This window comes from Haemaphysalis longicornis, unplaced genomic scaffold, assembly GCF_048455015.1.
Source record: "Haemaphysalis longicornis isolate Haplotype H1 unplaced genomic scaffold, Haemaphysalis longicornis Haplotype H1 scaffold_1, whole genome shotgun sequence".
NCBI classification, from domain to species: domain Eukaryota; kingdom Metazoa; phylum Arthropoda; class Arachnida; order Ixodida; family Ixodidae; genus Haemaphysalis; species Haemaphysalis longicornis.
In genome coordinates, this window is record NW_027526203.1 from 416,844,811 (window position 1) to 416,860,399 (window position 15,589).

At 46.7% G+C, this 15,589-nt stretch overlaps 1 long non-coding RNA gene across 1 annotated transcript; it reads right to left on the reverse strand.

The window, feature by feature from the left end:
• Positions 1–6,644: 6,644 nt before the first annotated feature.
• Positions 6,645–8,863, reverse strand: LOC144172643 (uncharacterized). Its single transcript, XR_013323076.1, has 3 exons — positions 8,193–8,863; positions 7,634–7,720; positions 6,645–6,983 (listed from the first exon to the last, which is right to left on the reverse strand). It is a non-coding gene; the product is annotated as an uncharacterized LOC144172643 (long non-coding RNA).
• Positions 8,864–15,589: the final 6,726 nt, after the last annotated feature.

Genomic DNA, 15,589 nt, shown 5'->3' on the forward strand with positions numbered 1-15,589 from the left:
AGACGGCTCAGTGAGAAGAAGGATTGCGATCCAGCTCATGATTTTGCTGTATGACCGATCACTGTCCCGCATGGGGAGAGGTGTCACGACACCGGCTGTCAAGGGGGCAACGCCGTCCAACTTTACTCTAGTGCCCGCTGATTCATCAACGACGACGATCCAGATGGCGATCCAGCTCCTCTTTCCATTCCTCTCTCACGCCAGAAACGGAATGTGCAGCCACTGTCTCTGACGATACGCCGGATTGTTGTCCCGTTTATAATCCTGCTCCTCACTGGCGGCAGAAGGATGCGATGATGCTGACGACGGTGACAATGGTGATAACATGACGTATACGTAAGCATAAACTGACTCTTTTATTTCACTTCAAGTGACGCATACAACCTATGCTACACTAAACCGAGGTCGTGGTCCCGCGCCTGCGAGATTTAAGGGTGTGCCATGATGATCAAGACATTACAGAGGAGCGATAGCCTTAAACGACCCTCACTCGAAACGGCGGCGCACACGCAAACTAATGCGCACTGACACACTCAAATTACCTCCCAAATATTCCGATAATACCTCCAGCGTTAAAAAGTGGGAAGTTATTCCACGAAAGGGCCACGAATGCATAAAAAAGAAAAATAATCCTGCCGAGTGATCGAGAAAGCAATAAAAAAGAGTCTACAGAAATTTCGAGGGTTGAGTACGAATTTGTGTAAACATACCTGTGCCGCTTCTACGTTTCACAAACCTTACGTTTTATGCAGAAATGCATTATAGTCGGGGGTTGTCGTGCGTCCCTTGGCCGGCGTGCGCAGCGCGTCTGATGATGATTGTGGCATGATGCTCCTAGGGATTGCCCAACCAAACAATCCATCACGAGATAGCTTCGCGTTCAACCACCATCGTCATCTTCCCGTAGGGGAACCGCTGAAGAAGAAGAAGGAGAAGAAGACAAAGCTGCGGAGAGGAGGGCTGCGTGAGTTTTGGCTACCGTTATCCTCCTCGGCCGGCGCATCTTCCCGATCTGAACCCGGTCGAAGAGCGGCTCATCGCGCTTCGACTCCCCTTCATGAGCATCAGGCGGCTGACTCGAGGCAACGGGCAGTTTGGAATCAAGGGACAGGCGGTGAACGTGCCCATCGACGTATCGAAGGTTGTGCGGTGCCTTCCTCGCATGGTACCCGAGGACGTTGCGTTCGACGTTCACATCAAGCGGAGGCTGATGAGTCCGGCAACGTACAAGCGCGGGTTGGTGAAGCGCGGCAACATCCTGGCTTGGCTCAAGCACCTGGAACACACCCCGCTGTATCGCGCCATCAACGTTCGGGTCGATTGGAGTCGGCTCGATCACTTCGATGACGGCGGCGAACGAGAGGAACCGCAGGAAGACGACTTCGATGATGCTGACGGTGAGTTCGAAACGATTCCCGACGACTTTGACGTGAACGATCCTCTGCAGTTGGCGGTTGCGTTCAACGCAGTCTCGAAGACGCTTCTCTATAACGAAGCGGAAATGACGGGTGTGGGAAAAGAAAAAAATAAATGATTACGCTCACACTCTCTCCTCTCTCTTCGCCATTAATCGCATCACACTCATCGGTGCACTCAATGCATTTCTGCATCCTCACAATCCCCCTCGGGGAGGTGCGGGGATTTTTTTCTTATGTACTTGGCTGGCTTAGCCGGAGCATCCGGCGGTGCTGTGCCCATAGGAGCGAAAGGAGGCATGGAAAGGATGGTGTGCGGGGGAAAAACTGGGTTGCTTTAAAGCGCCAGGAGTAATTGTGACATTACCAGTCCCTCTTCCATCTGTCACTGAAAAAGAAAAAACAGAATGTCCGAGGGCACCTAAGCACTTCTTACGAGTTGCGAATGCCAAAGCATAAAGGGACTCTGCAACACATCCAATAGACGCTTTCACCCTTTCCTTCGCGTCTGGAAATTATTCCGATAACGTCGAGTTTCGATCGAAACTATTTCGATAACTATAACTTTCGCGTCTGCGAAAGTTATAGTTATCACCAGCACGGAGCGGCAGTGCGTGATTTGCTCGTCGCAGCAGACGTTTCTGCTTTGCTTTTAAGGCTTTCTTTTTAACCTGGCTATCGAATGCATTTATTGCTGAAACTGAAGGAAAGCTGGCCAATAGCCGCTACACCGCTGTAATGACGTAATTCCAGCTGTCGAAGAATGCCAAGACCGGGAAAGATAGAAAAATCCTTTGAGCAAGTTTCTTACTTATCTGATGGGCATAGAGCAGTAATTCTTGGCTGGGGTACTTTGCAGCCCCCTAATCTAAATACTGAACGTGTTGGTTGACTACGTTCTGCAAGCATTTAGAATTTCAAAAAAAAGTAGAAGAAAGCGTCGCAGGGTTCCTTTAACCAGGCTAAGCCAAGCTTTCGCTTTGCATATCCACTGTTAGCTGAGCTAAACAGCAGCGATTATTGTAGCGATAGGTATAAACTATGCTACCTGGGACAGACTTCGCGGGTTGACCAGTTTTCACCTTGAGAGCTAAAAATGGACGTTGAGTTTTAATAGACCTTCTATTGAGTTCCTATAGAGTCAATATAAAGTCAATTAAAACCCATCACTTATAGACTGTTCTCGTTAAAACGTCAACAAACTTTGTATTGCACAAACTCAACCAACATTTTATTGCCTTCAAGACACTGAGTTTTAATAGACTTCATATTGCTTTTCTAGAGAGTGAACCAAATCTCCCATCTTAAAAACTGCAGCCAGTACAAAATCAATTAACTGTTTATTGCAAAATTGCAGCATGAATTTTATTGCCTTCACTATATTGAGTTTTAACAAACTCTGTATTCCCTTTCTATAGGGTCGATCGAGCTCGTAATGTGTGGACTGTGGTCATTAGACAGGCAATAAACTTTTTATAACGAAGAAGCATAAGCATCTTATTGCCTTCATTATGTTGAGTTTTAATAGACTCTGTATTGGGTTTCTATAGCCCACCCACGGAGGTCTGGTAGCTTATCGGTGCATATATGTGGGCTGCTATTGCACCGCCTGTCCCGCCCCATCAACCAAGATCGCGCGATGGACGTCCGATCACTTCGTCTTGGGAGCACTTGGTAGCGGTGGCGCCTGGGATGGCGGACATCACCGCCGGACAGTTCGAGCCCCTACAAAGCTCCTCTGTTAAAACTTGCCAGAAAACCTGACTGACAGGCAACAGGATATTACGACTATACTCAATAAGAATTTTATAGAAAGCTAAGAGAGATATATTTAATAAAAACTCATCAGACATTCTGTTCAGACTTAGCTCATATGCATCAGGTTGTGATGACTGGGCACTATAAGAATTTTATAGAAATTTAATTGAGATAAATTTAATAGAAACCCATCAGAAACTCTATTCAAAGCTGACTCACACGCAACAGGTTGTTACGGCCATACTCAAACATAATCTTAAGAAAGCTAATGCAGGCAGATTTAATGAAAACTCACCAAAAAGTATATTCAGACTTTATTCACACGCAACAGAATGTTTTAACTATACTCAATAAGAATTTTATAAAAAATAATTGCCATAACTTTAATAAAAATCCACCAGAAACTGTATTCAAACCTGACTCCCATGCAACGGGCTGTTTCGACTGTACTCAGTAAGAATTGCATAGAAAACTTATTGATTACGAGCGACTTCGCGCAATTCGCAGGAGAGCAGAGCGGCGAGCACGAAAAACGGCGTCTCCGGATGATATTCGAGACGCTAGACGGGCGCAGAAACACGTCCAAAAACACATTCGCAAGCTCGCTAAACAGCGCTGGAGTCAGTTCTGCTCTCGACTGGATCCACGCAAACCACTCACGCGTATCTGGCAAACGTTTCGCACCTTGAGAACTCCACCAAGCCCACTTCACCCGTTCTCAGCCGTGGCTCTCGCGTCAGTGAAGTGAACGTTGCCGAGAAATTCTGCACTAAAATCACCACTCCGGCCAGCAACGTGGTAATTTCGGAGGTGTCCCCGTTATGCTACTCCACCGCGAACGCAACGCTGATGGATGAACCCTTCACCATTGAAGAGCTTACCACGGCGTTGGGAAATATCAACTTGTCTTCCTCTCCTGGCGCTGATGGAATCACGTATTTAGCTTTACGCCACTTGGGTCCCAAAGCTCTTCAGCAGTTGCTGTCCCTCTACAACCAGTCCTGGCAGATCGAGCGTCTTGAGGCCTCCTGGAAGATTGCCCGGATCGTGGCGATTCTCAAACCAGGCAAACCGGCAACAGATATAGATTCTTATCGGCCAATTGCACTACTAAGTTGTATTGGCAAGGTAATGGAGAAGATGGTGCTGGAACGGTTTGTTTGGGACCTGGAGAATCATCGAGACATTTATCCATTGCAAATGTCTGGGTTCAGGAGAGGACGTAGCAGCGTAGACAACATCCTCTCCTTGGAGTCAGATATTACCCGGCAGAAATCAGCCGGAAACATCACTATTACTGTTCTATGACATCAAAGGGGCTTTCGACAGCGTCGCGCACGCAGCCATCCGAAGAGAGATGACATGCATAGGGCTTCGAGGACGCATGTTCCAGTGGCTATGTGACTACTTGCAAGACCGGTACGTCTACATGGCCACCAGTGATGGCGAAACGGCCAAACATCCCGTCACGCAAGGAGTTCCTCAAGGCGGCGTCTTGAGCCCGATGCTTTTTAACATGTGTCTCATACGCCTCCCAACAGTCCTGCCCAAAGGTGTCAACATTTCACTTTACGCAGACGACATCTGTATCTGGGCTTCAGGCAGGAACCGTCGAAACATTCGCGCCACACTCCAGAAGGCAATTCTGAAGATGAGAAAATATCTCAGATGCTGTGGTCTCATATTTTCCCCTGAGAAGTGTGCTGAGATAGCATTCACGCGGCGCGATGTTTCACGTTATACGCTCACCGTAGAGGGTACTCCAGCACCCTATGTCAAGTCCTACAAGTTTCTCGGTGTCAGGTTTTACCGCTCAATGTCATGGGTCCCACATATTCGGTGACTGAAGGAGCGGCTTCTGTGCTTTGTGCGCATTCTGCGTATGCTCGGTGGGAGTTCGTGGGGCTGCCCTGTATCCTCATTCTTTTGCCTATATAAAGCCCTTTTTGTCGGCCTCTTGCGTTACAGCCTGCTGGCCCTACATTAGCTATCGCCTACAAGCCTGAAGATAATAGACTCGGTGCTGGCAAAAGCTATGCGCACCTGCCTGGGTCTACACTCTAAGCTGGGTAACCCTTAATAGAGGTATACATTTTCGAATTTTTGTAACCTATAATTTATAAGGTACAAATGTAACCTATATCTTCGTAACCCTTATATACGTATACACGTAAGAGTTACTCAGTTATCGGTTACTTTGCCGCTTTCAGCATGTATACCTTTATATAAGTTACATCTACCGCCGTCCAAGGCCACACACCTGGAAGGTGTCATGTTGCGCGCCAGGCGCGCTTTCGCCGGCGCCGCTGTGGCGACGCCCCGAAGGCGCCTTTCCCGCGTAATAAACAAATATCGCGTTAGTGGAAGACGATTGTGCGACCATGCTGTCCAATGCGCTGTCTAAACTTTTGCGTCGGGTGTCTTTTGTTCGTCCTTTGAACAAACTGCCGGCCACACGGCTGGGGCTAAAAGAGAAGTTACTTTTATAATTCCTAAAATTGCGGTACTACAAAGCTTGAAAACGTTGTCTTAATATATATGCATTGCATTACCTGTTCGATAATCGTTACCAAGGTTGTCACCCAAAAATCTTTGTGAGTATTGGCAACGCTTAAGTCTTATAAACAGGCATAATTAAATTTGATGTTTGCATCAGCTTTGTGCCGTTTACAAAACCAGTATCAAACATGAATGATAGGTCTTTTAATAAATTGCGGGCTTGAATTTTAGCTTTAGTTAAACAACATTAGGCTTTAGTGAAACTAAGCTTTAGTGGAAACATGCACTTGGTAGCATACTTAAAAAGGACGCCAAAGTTATAACATAGCCTTAAGCCAAAAATTCTTGTCTGACAACTTAGGCCATGATTATAAAAAGAGAATTGCAGTACATGCACACATATTTGCACATTTAACAGGAGCACATTTTAAGAAGTTTGGCATCAGTAGTTTTGAACTTTCACATTTATTATTATGAAACACCTGTGGGCTATTTATTAAAAAAGCAAAGCTGCGAACCACCCCAATGTAGTTATCGTTCCTTAATGAATATTAGACGAGGGCGGATTCCTGGGCGAACTGGCGTTTCCTATATTGCTTTAGACTTCCAGGTAAGACTCGGTTTATTGACATATCCTTATTAAACCTATTTAATAAATGTTGCGTGAACAGCTTCACAAACATGGCCAAATATACAGATTCTTTACCTCAATATTTGCACGGATTTGCAAGTATCTCAATATTTGCAAGTATTTCAAATTGTTTGGTACTGCAATTCAACAATTTCAGACTAATTCGAGTTTGAGCTACATTTATTAGATGGTTCTCAGAGGTGCACTTTCCAAGTACAGCGTTATTGTCATGGTTCCGCACAGAAAAAACGCAGAATGTGGGAAAGTAGAAAGAACATTTATTACAAATTCACTGTTTCATACAAAGCAGTGTTTATGGTTTTCAGTCTGTTTCACTCAGAGTCTAATATTACACTTGGAATTCACTTGTCTTTACGAATCCATCTTTACACTTCCCTCTTAGGTTCCTCTTTACAGTTCCACCTGAGTTGTGATTTCCACGCCAAGTTATCGTTTTTTATGCAGCACTACCAAGTTTCTAGGCCGATTGCAATCTGTCTTTTGGATAAACTTTATATGGGATCTATAATTTCCTGCATCAAAAAAGGCGCTTGGGAAAATTCAGAGATAAGCTTTGAAGATTTCCCCGAGGTCATCTGAATGACTTGTTCCCTGCTGCCGCAGATGGAGGTATAAATGTGAGGGGCCGTCACTTGGATTTCCCCACCTTGAAGAGCCATCTACAGAAAATTTCAGAAAAAGAACAAAATCCAGTGCAACCATAAGCCCCTCACACCAAATCACAGGCATGTGAAGTACGAAAAATATATTGCACGAAAATGAAGACGGAGACCAGAGAATGAAATGAAAGGCCACACCAGAGGAGGAGTGATTTACGGCCTTTCAAATAATTTTACATCATTTCAGTAATCGTTACACAGAGTAATTTGGCCGCATTTTTCAGAGCAACGCGAAGCCACTATAGTCATACCGGCCAACCTTCCGGAATTTTAATCGTGCCGTGTTCCTGTTTATCTCGCGAAATGTTTCTGCATGCTCACCCAGAACAGGCAGAAACTTTGGGCTACGAGATAAACTGACATACGTTTGCAAAAGAGAAAGCAAAAACATTTCCGCGCCTTCATGTGGAATCACTAGTACACGCAACAGAGCGAACGTCTCACTAAACCCAGGAAACGTGCTTTCACGATGCTGACGCCGTCTGCGTCACATTTTTGGCTGTACTTAAACATCTGCCTCCCCCCCTTGTACTGGCAGTTTCATTTTGAACGAGAATCCCACGTGGAAGCCGAAACGTTTTTCATTTCAGTAAGGTGTTCTACCGGTGGTTTCTTCCTCGGCTATTCGTAAAAAGGAATCGCCAACTTACATTTTTTCTTCGTTCAAATGTGTTGTGGGATAGGATACATCTAGAACTTGCACCGATCTTCAAGTGGCATTCCCGGGAGGTCTGTACCTGTAATGACTCAAAGGGTTATTTGGGTTAAAATGTAATAGGCTTTAGAGCTGGGCACTTGGTATACATTCATAATGAAAGAACACCTCAAACTTGACAAGACGAAGAAAAGAACACAGCACAAGCCCTCACTAACAACTGGAGCTTTCTTAAAGAGCTCTTTTCGAAAAAGACTTCTTATTGTTGGCTCTGCAAAACCACGCACCTTATCGAATAGGTAGAGTTGCTGAAAAACTACAAAGCTCCATGCTGAGGAAATCGTTATGTGAATTCATAAAGTTCATGTAGTAACGAACTGATAGAAATAGTCACTAAACATGAGGCAAAATAAGATACGAAATATAACATCATAACACTTGAAGTAAGGCCTCGCATTTTTACAAGTGAATCATACTTTTGTCTGTGCAGGCCTGGGGGCCATCTTTGCAAAGAATATTTGAATGAATGAGTTTTAGTTATTGCATTTTCATACCGTTGTTTCCACGGAAATCAGACTTCATTTCAACTTGTGTCATACGCAGGGGAGTCCTGGTTGTCAGCTAAAGGAACACTGCCTGCAAGAAAAACAGTAGTGCTCATAAGTCATAGCATAGGTAGCCAGATGCAACCACACTTTTCGAACAGCCAGGAACCGATGAGGGTGCAGCACCCATTTTTACACCTGCACCTGTCTCTGTGTAATTCGTCACAATTTCTGTATCATCAAAAAACAACAACAATCAAGCAGCCTGCATGCTGGTTCATACATAACACCATTCTGTAAAGTCGCTTTACTGCGCTACACTAGTATCACGCGGGACAAGCATTTGCCCTGCAATACCACGCGAATAAATAAACGACTGATTTGCGCGAATCAGAATAATAAACCCACTTAACATGGTGAAAATGCCCCGCTACCTCAAAATGACTAACATCAAATTTACCCACTCAAGGAAAAGAATGACAAAAATGAAGAGTGTTGTAGATATCAAAAAACTTTTTATTGTGCGGCAGGGCAAACTTTCACAAAAAAAAGAGGCTTGTGCTGGACAAAAGTGAGTTTAGAAATTTCGGGCAGCATTTAGTGGATTACTTTTCTGCAGCACACACCTTGTGTTTATCCGGATATATTACTACAAGACCAATAAACTAGACACCATTCCGAATATATGCAGCGAGAAAAACGAACATTTCCCGATAGCTGAAAGAAAATGATAATACCCAGAGAATAGCGCGATAATATAACACTTTATTGGAAAAAATTCAAATATTCAAGCAGAGCTACCTGACAATTACATGGGCCAATAACTCGTCAGGTGCGCCCGCTGCAGCCAACAGCGTAAACAAAACGCTCAACACATGACGAAGGCGCGCAGAGCAGAAAGCAGGTCACGAGCGCCGTTATCTGTTATGATGTACGGGCTTTCACGATCGTCCGCTGTAGCCTGACGCAACGAACGCAAGCCCGTGATTTCATTCAACTGCCGTCGCGGGCAACAGAAAACGTCCAGCGAAGCAACCAGTCGGGTAACGAAAATCCCTCTCGAATGCTGCAATTTCAAATTGAAAAGCCCCTAGCGAAAAGATACATCCAATGAAAACACGGAAACCGTTACGGAAATATACTCACCGAGTTCGCTTTCACTGGCGCCGGGGCATTGGTCCAACATGCGAACTTGACGCTGGTCGTAGGAGAACGGGCCGCGTAGCGCTGCCGGTCACAAATGGGCTCGCCGCAGCCTCCGCGACTCACGCCGACAAATAAGTCTTGTAACAGCAATCCTTGCTTCATCGTAGGGGTATCACAGCGGTAAAAAGGCTCGAGTGGCGCGAAAACGCGGCAACCGGGACTGCGGGCGCCGCCATTTCTCTATATCCCGTCATGCAACAGAGAAATCAACGGCCGCCTGGAGAGAAGGCGCGACGAGCATCTCTTATAGGTTACAGGGCGTTTTATAGGTTACAACGTAAAGGTTACATGTCAGATTTTGTTGATGTAACCTATAAATCATTAATGCAACTTATAAACCGCTTTAACTTCACGCTTGTAACCCTTAGAATGGACTGGGATAAAGAAAACATCAAAATGGATCCATTGTAACCTTTATTTTATAGGTTACATCGCTTTAGAAGTTACATTATGGGTTACCAGGATTAGAGTGTACCTAAATGCACATCGACGGTTGGAACTCTTTGCGAAGCTCGGTGCTTTTCCGCCACAGTGCTACAACACCAAGAGGTGCTTCGAACGTCTTTGCGCCATTTGACTCGGTGTCATACGCATCCTTTGGCAGACCTCTCCACACAGTATGCAAGACACTTGCTTCTGGCGAATTTTCAACAGCCTGAAAAGTCGATAGTAGCCCCGTGGGTAGTGGAGCGATGGAAAATTTGCACGACGATACCCGGAATTAGCAAAAAGTCTGCCATGCCTGTGGCCGCGCTCAAGTTCTTCACACTCGAGTATATTTCCAGCACTTACAAAGGCTACACACATGTTTATGCGGATGGCTCGGTTCGCCCGGGCTCATCCGCCATCGGCGTGTGGATCCCATCAGCCTGGTGCACTATCGAAAGAAAACTTAGCCATGAAACATCCTCGACTGCTACCGAGCTAGCAGCTGTGAGGGCTGCACTTAATTCATTACATCAGCGGACATCATGCCCAGCAATGGGTAATATTCCTCGACTCGCGCAGTGCCTTACAAGCGCTCCGAAAGCTTCACAACAACCGCAGTCAGCTTGTATGTGAGATTGCCGAAATTCACACAATGGCAGTGCGCGAAGGCCATGAAATCATTCTTCAGTGGGTACCTGGTCACTCGGACATACAAGACAATATTAGATCCGACGCAGCCGCCAGCGCAGGCCACTTGCTGAGCAACACGACCCAGCTTCCTTTCTCCCGAGAGGACAGCAACGCCCTTATCCTCGTAAGTCGATGGGCTGCACAAAGATCGGAGTGGCAAGACCCTCACCGCCGGTATCTACCACTGCACGCTATTGACCCGCACTGTGACTTCCGTTTTCCACGCGGCCTCATCAAGCGGTGTGAAGGAGTTCTGCAACGACTGCGCCTGAATGTGGGGTTTACTCGGAGTTTTAAGTTTAAGATTGGTTGAGAAGATTCCCCCTTGTGCCGGACTTGCGGTGTGCGCGAGACTGTAAATCACTTGCTGTGCGTCTGCCCTCGATACGCTGCTGCGCGAAAAAGTGCAGCGAGCTCCCTCTCTCGTGTACGTCATGGAGGCAGTCTCGAACTTTTTCATGTTCTTGGGCCCTGGGCCAATAGTGCTGACAGTACCTTGGGTACAAAAGTTCTGCTCCAGTTCCTACGAGAGACTGAACTGGACAAATCTCTCTTGATCAGAGACAGAGCAAGTGTGTCACGATATCTTCTCTTTCGCACTGTGGCGTTCATCTATTTATTTTTCTTGGGTTGGTGTTGTTACTTTTTTTTTCCCGTCATTTACTTTTCATTTTGTTTCACCGTTTCCATTAACGATTTTCTTTTCAATTGTATTTTTATGTCCGGACTCTGTTGGTAGCATTCTCTTGTTTTTCTTGCCCTTTTCTCTTCTTTTTTTTTTTTTTGACGCTTCATGTTTGTCTTCTTCCTGCTGTAACCCTGATGTCTGATATGCACCACTCATCAACGTAGTCACCCCCCATCTGGTGTAGCAAGCCTTGTCCCTAGCATGGCTGACCTCACCAGTTCACATTAAAGAGCATTTTCTCGCTCTCTTATTGATTTTAATCTACAAAAACCGCATGAGAAACTCATAAAAAACTACATTCAGAACCGATAAGGTCTACTGACTTGGCTCTATAGACGTTTAATCAAAACGCGGTGGCCAATTTGTAATGGAAACTCAATATAAATATTCTACAGAATATTGACAAAAAGTTTATAAAATTCTTTTGAGCAATCTCTATAACAAGTTTATTAAATCCTGGTAATCATTTTTATGAGGGTGGCCAAACCACGCTCCCTTGAGCAAGAGACCGGCACGGAGCAGCGGCCCGATGGCGGGGAGAAATAGGCGAGGAGGGAATGGAGACGTGCGCGGGACCCGTGTCGCTACCTGGCGGAGGAAGGCGAGGAGGCCGCCGCCGCAGCGATAAGAGCGCGCCACGAAGGGAGGCCAGGAGGGTGAAGCTTTCGCTATGAACTAGGGTTAAGCAAAGCTAAACCACAGCAATTTTTTAGATGCGAAGCATCTCATAGTCGGGGCTATGTCCCTCCCTTGTCGTTGTCGTTGTTGCGCCGTCCACACCCCCACTGCGCATGCTCGGCTTGCTGAACGCCCGGTGGTGTATTACCCTTGTATGCTCCTGGAGCGACAGTGTTGCCGGTGTCTTCCTGGGCCGGTACGTGACGAGCACGCTTCCCCTTTAAGGGCTCTTGGAGCGACGGTGTCGCACACGTCTAAAAGCCCTAACTCCAGCTGGCTACCTCAGCCGCCTACCTCCTATTCCCCGCTCAGGCGAAATTTTTATTAACAAATTCATTGCAAATTCAGCGTACACACCTGAAACACTTCGCAAGTGGTATACCCCTCACCTGCCCCTCGATGTCCTTACTGCCGTACCACCACTCCATCAGACCCCACACACCTAGTTTGCTGGTGCCCAGCTTTCGCCACGCACCGTACATTTAAATCTCCCCAACCCCATCCCAATCCACAACAAACTGATGCACAACTATTATATGAAATAGCGGTTTATTCAATTAAAAGCGGTCTGGCACGGGTTGTTTGAGCGGGTCCTCCCCCGAACGAACTGGTGTATGTGCACAAACCCTATTGCGATCACCAAGAACTGGCCCATGAATTGCAGGTTCCAAGAACTGGGCCGGTTATTGAGTCTACTGAGAACGACCAGCATTAATTTGTTTATTTTCTCTTACCCTCCCTCCCCATTCCTTTCCCCCATCGTGACCAGTGGTCATCCTTTTCTATTTAAGGTTGTCTCTCTCTCTCTCTCTCTCTCTTCCTGGGCCGGCACGAGACGAGCACGCTTCAGGCGCCTTCGACGTTTCATCGTCATCGGCAGCGGCGTGCGTCGGCGAGTCTCGGCGGGCCGTGATTACAAGCAGCCCACAACCATCCGGGAAACGTGCATCGACCTCATCTCCAGCAACTTTAGGGTTCATCCACTACAACAGCCCTTGACTTTACATTTCACAGACCATAAGGCGGTCATAATCAAAGTGGAACGCCAACCACAGCATCACGTTACCTACGTTGAACATGGAGATGATAATGCCTAAATAAAGACAAACTCATACCACGTACAACGTCTCTCTCTCTCTCTCTCTCTCTCTCTCTCTCTCTCTCTCTCTCTCTCTCTCTCTCTCTCTCTCTCTCTCTCTCTCTCTCTCTCTCTCTCTCTCTCTCTCTCTCTTTAATGCCTCTCCATCCACTCTAACACCCCCCACCCACCTCCAATAAAATGACACCATCTTCCCGTAGGGGAACCCTGATTAGTATGCGAAACAGCCATGGGGTCAACGCAATTCCCCATTTCGTAGTTCCGGTAAGTGAAAAGTGTGGTAGTTACCATGAAAACCAAACGGTAAATATAACGGTAGCTACGTACCTCAACCTCACGGAAACGACGAACTGAAAACTAATGGGAACTTTAATCGACCCCATGCCTGCTTCGCATACTACTCAGGGTTCCCCTAAGGGGAGATGGTGTAATTTTTTACTTGTATACGCAGAATTCGCTACGAATATCCAGACTGGCGACTTTTCGTCACACTTAGTCAAGGTTGGGCTAAATTGGACGATATTGGGCGACTTTTTGCTTCGAATGAATACATTTTTCCCCCTTTTGCTTTTGCAAACAAACGAACTTTAACGTGGGGCACCTTTACTGGCCCCTTTCAGGCAACTATCAACCATAGGACTCGATGAGGTGTTTCCGTATGATGAAGAAATAACTTTGAAAAATGCTGAAAAGAAAGCTGAAATTTTCGAAACCATTGACCTAAAGTGGATTTGCAAAGCGGAAGCACGCAATCAGCGTGATAGGCAAACCGCGTAGGAGATAATTCTTATTTTAAAGGAATTAATTACATCGCAGAATTTGATGCCCCCCCCCCCCCCCAAAAAAAAAAAAAAAAAACGCAGACGCCAGCGTTATAAGTGGGAAATATGACAAACTCATGCAATATCACGAGCAGTGTGCCACGCTTCTTCGCTCTGCGCCATGTAGAGTATATGGGGTGGATGAATGTTGGAGTGGAGGAACTTGGAGACATACGTTCAGGCGAACATTTTTTTTCTCTGGAGCTAGACGTACTACATCGCATTCTGTGTTTTCACACCCGCTCCTACGCCATCTCCAACGTGGAGCCACATTTACGAGTATGGGGGCTTAGAATGATTCAAGAAAAGCATCCCTTCCGTTGTAAACCACGTTGTCTCTTACAAGCGTGGTGCCGCAGCGTCGAGTCACACCGCTGAACTCGATCGGAAGGAATTTGCACGACATCGCTCTCCGCCGATCGCATCTACTCTTGCAACGCTGCGACAGCCGAAAACGCTGAAACAACAACTTCCTTCATGTTCCTCCATGCCCGTCATCGCTCACTACCCTTTCCGCGTAGCCCTGTCTTGAGCTGGTCACGGGCTGTCCCACCCGACAGCACCCTAGCTTAAATAGGGTAGACAATTTTGTAGCGTGAGCTACACTGGCCGACGTTGAGCAGTTTCGCGTGGGCCGTGAGGGGCCGTTTTGGCAAGCGCGAGGAGCATTGGATTGGTTTGGATCGGATTGGCTTGGCTTGGCTTGGCTTGGATGGGATTGCATTGCATTGGATTGGATTTGGATTGGATTAGATTGGACTGGATAGGATTAAATTGGATTGTTTTGAATTGAAGTCGAGTGACGTCATAGCCGCGGCAGACACACTGGCGCCGGCGCGTACCTAGCTGTGTGCCTCCGCTGCGCAGTAGCCAAGTCTGACGCTGCGCCGGAGCCGCTTGATAGCCGTTTCACGTGGCTCCCGGAGAGCCGTGCTGCGGGAGGAGCCATGCGCGAGGAGGAGTGGCTCGACTGGACTGGACTGGATTGGATCGGATTGGTTTGGAAATCGTTTTAGCAACAGTAAGCATGATAATCAGCTAATCCTAGACAACCAGGAAACCTAAGAATAACCAGGTGAACTTTAGCTCACGCTACGTATATCCTGGTATAGCCGAGCTAATTAGCCACTGCTAATTTTTTACTCCCTCACTCATCGGTGAAATTTTCAACGTTTTTGAATCGCCGTTGCACGCTAAAGGCAGATTCCATCTACGCTTGGGTGGTTTTCTGATATGGCGTAAACGGATGCGGCTGCTTGTTGCTGGTCAGTTTCAGCGAGAAGGCGACTCTGTCAGTGCTTAAAAATGGGTATGCGCGCGCGTGTGTGTGTGTGTGTGTGTGTGTGTGTGTGTGTGTGTGTGTGTGTGTGTGTGTGTGTGTGTGTGTGTGTGTGTGTGTGTGTGTGTGTGTGTGTGTGTGTGTGTGTGTGTGTGTGTGTGCGTGCGCGTGCGTGTGTGTGTGCGTGCGTGCGTGTGTGTATTTGTGTGTGTGTGTGTGTGCGTGTGTGCGTGCGTGCGTGCGTGCGTGCGCGCGCGCGCGCGTGTGTGTGTGTGTGTGTGTGTGTGTGTGTGTGTGTGTGTGTGTGTGTGTGTGTGTGTGTGTGTGTGTGTGTGTGTGTGTGTGTGTGTGTGTGTGTGTGTGTGTGCGCGTGTGTGTGAATGTTTTAATACGTAAGCCTTTTTCGCCGAGTACCCTAACGCGAACAGTGTAATGCCTTGTATCTACACCGAACTACGTAATAGGAGATGTTTAGACGTTTTGTCATTATAATGGTGTGCATGTAGATCAGTGTTA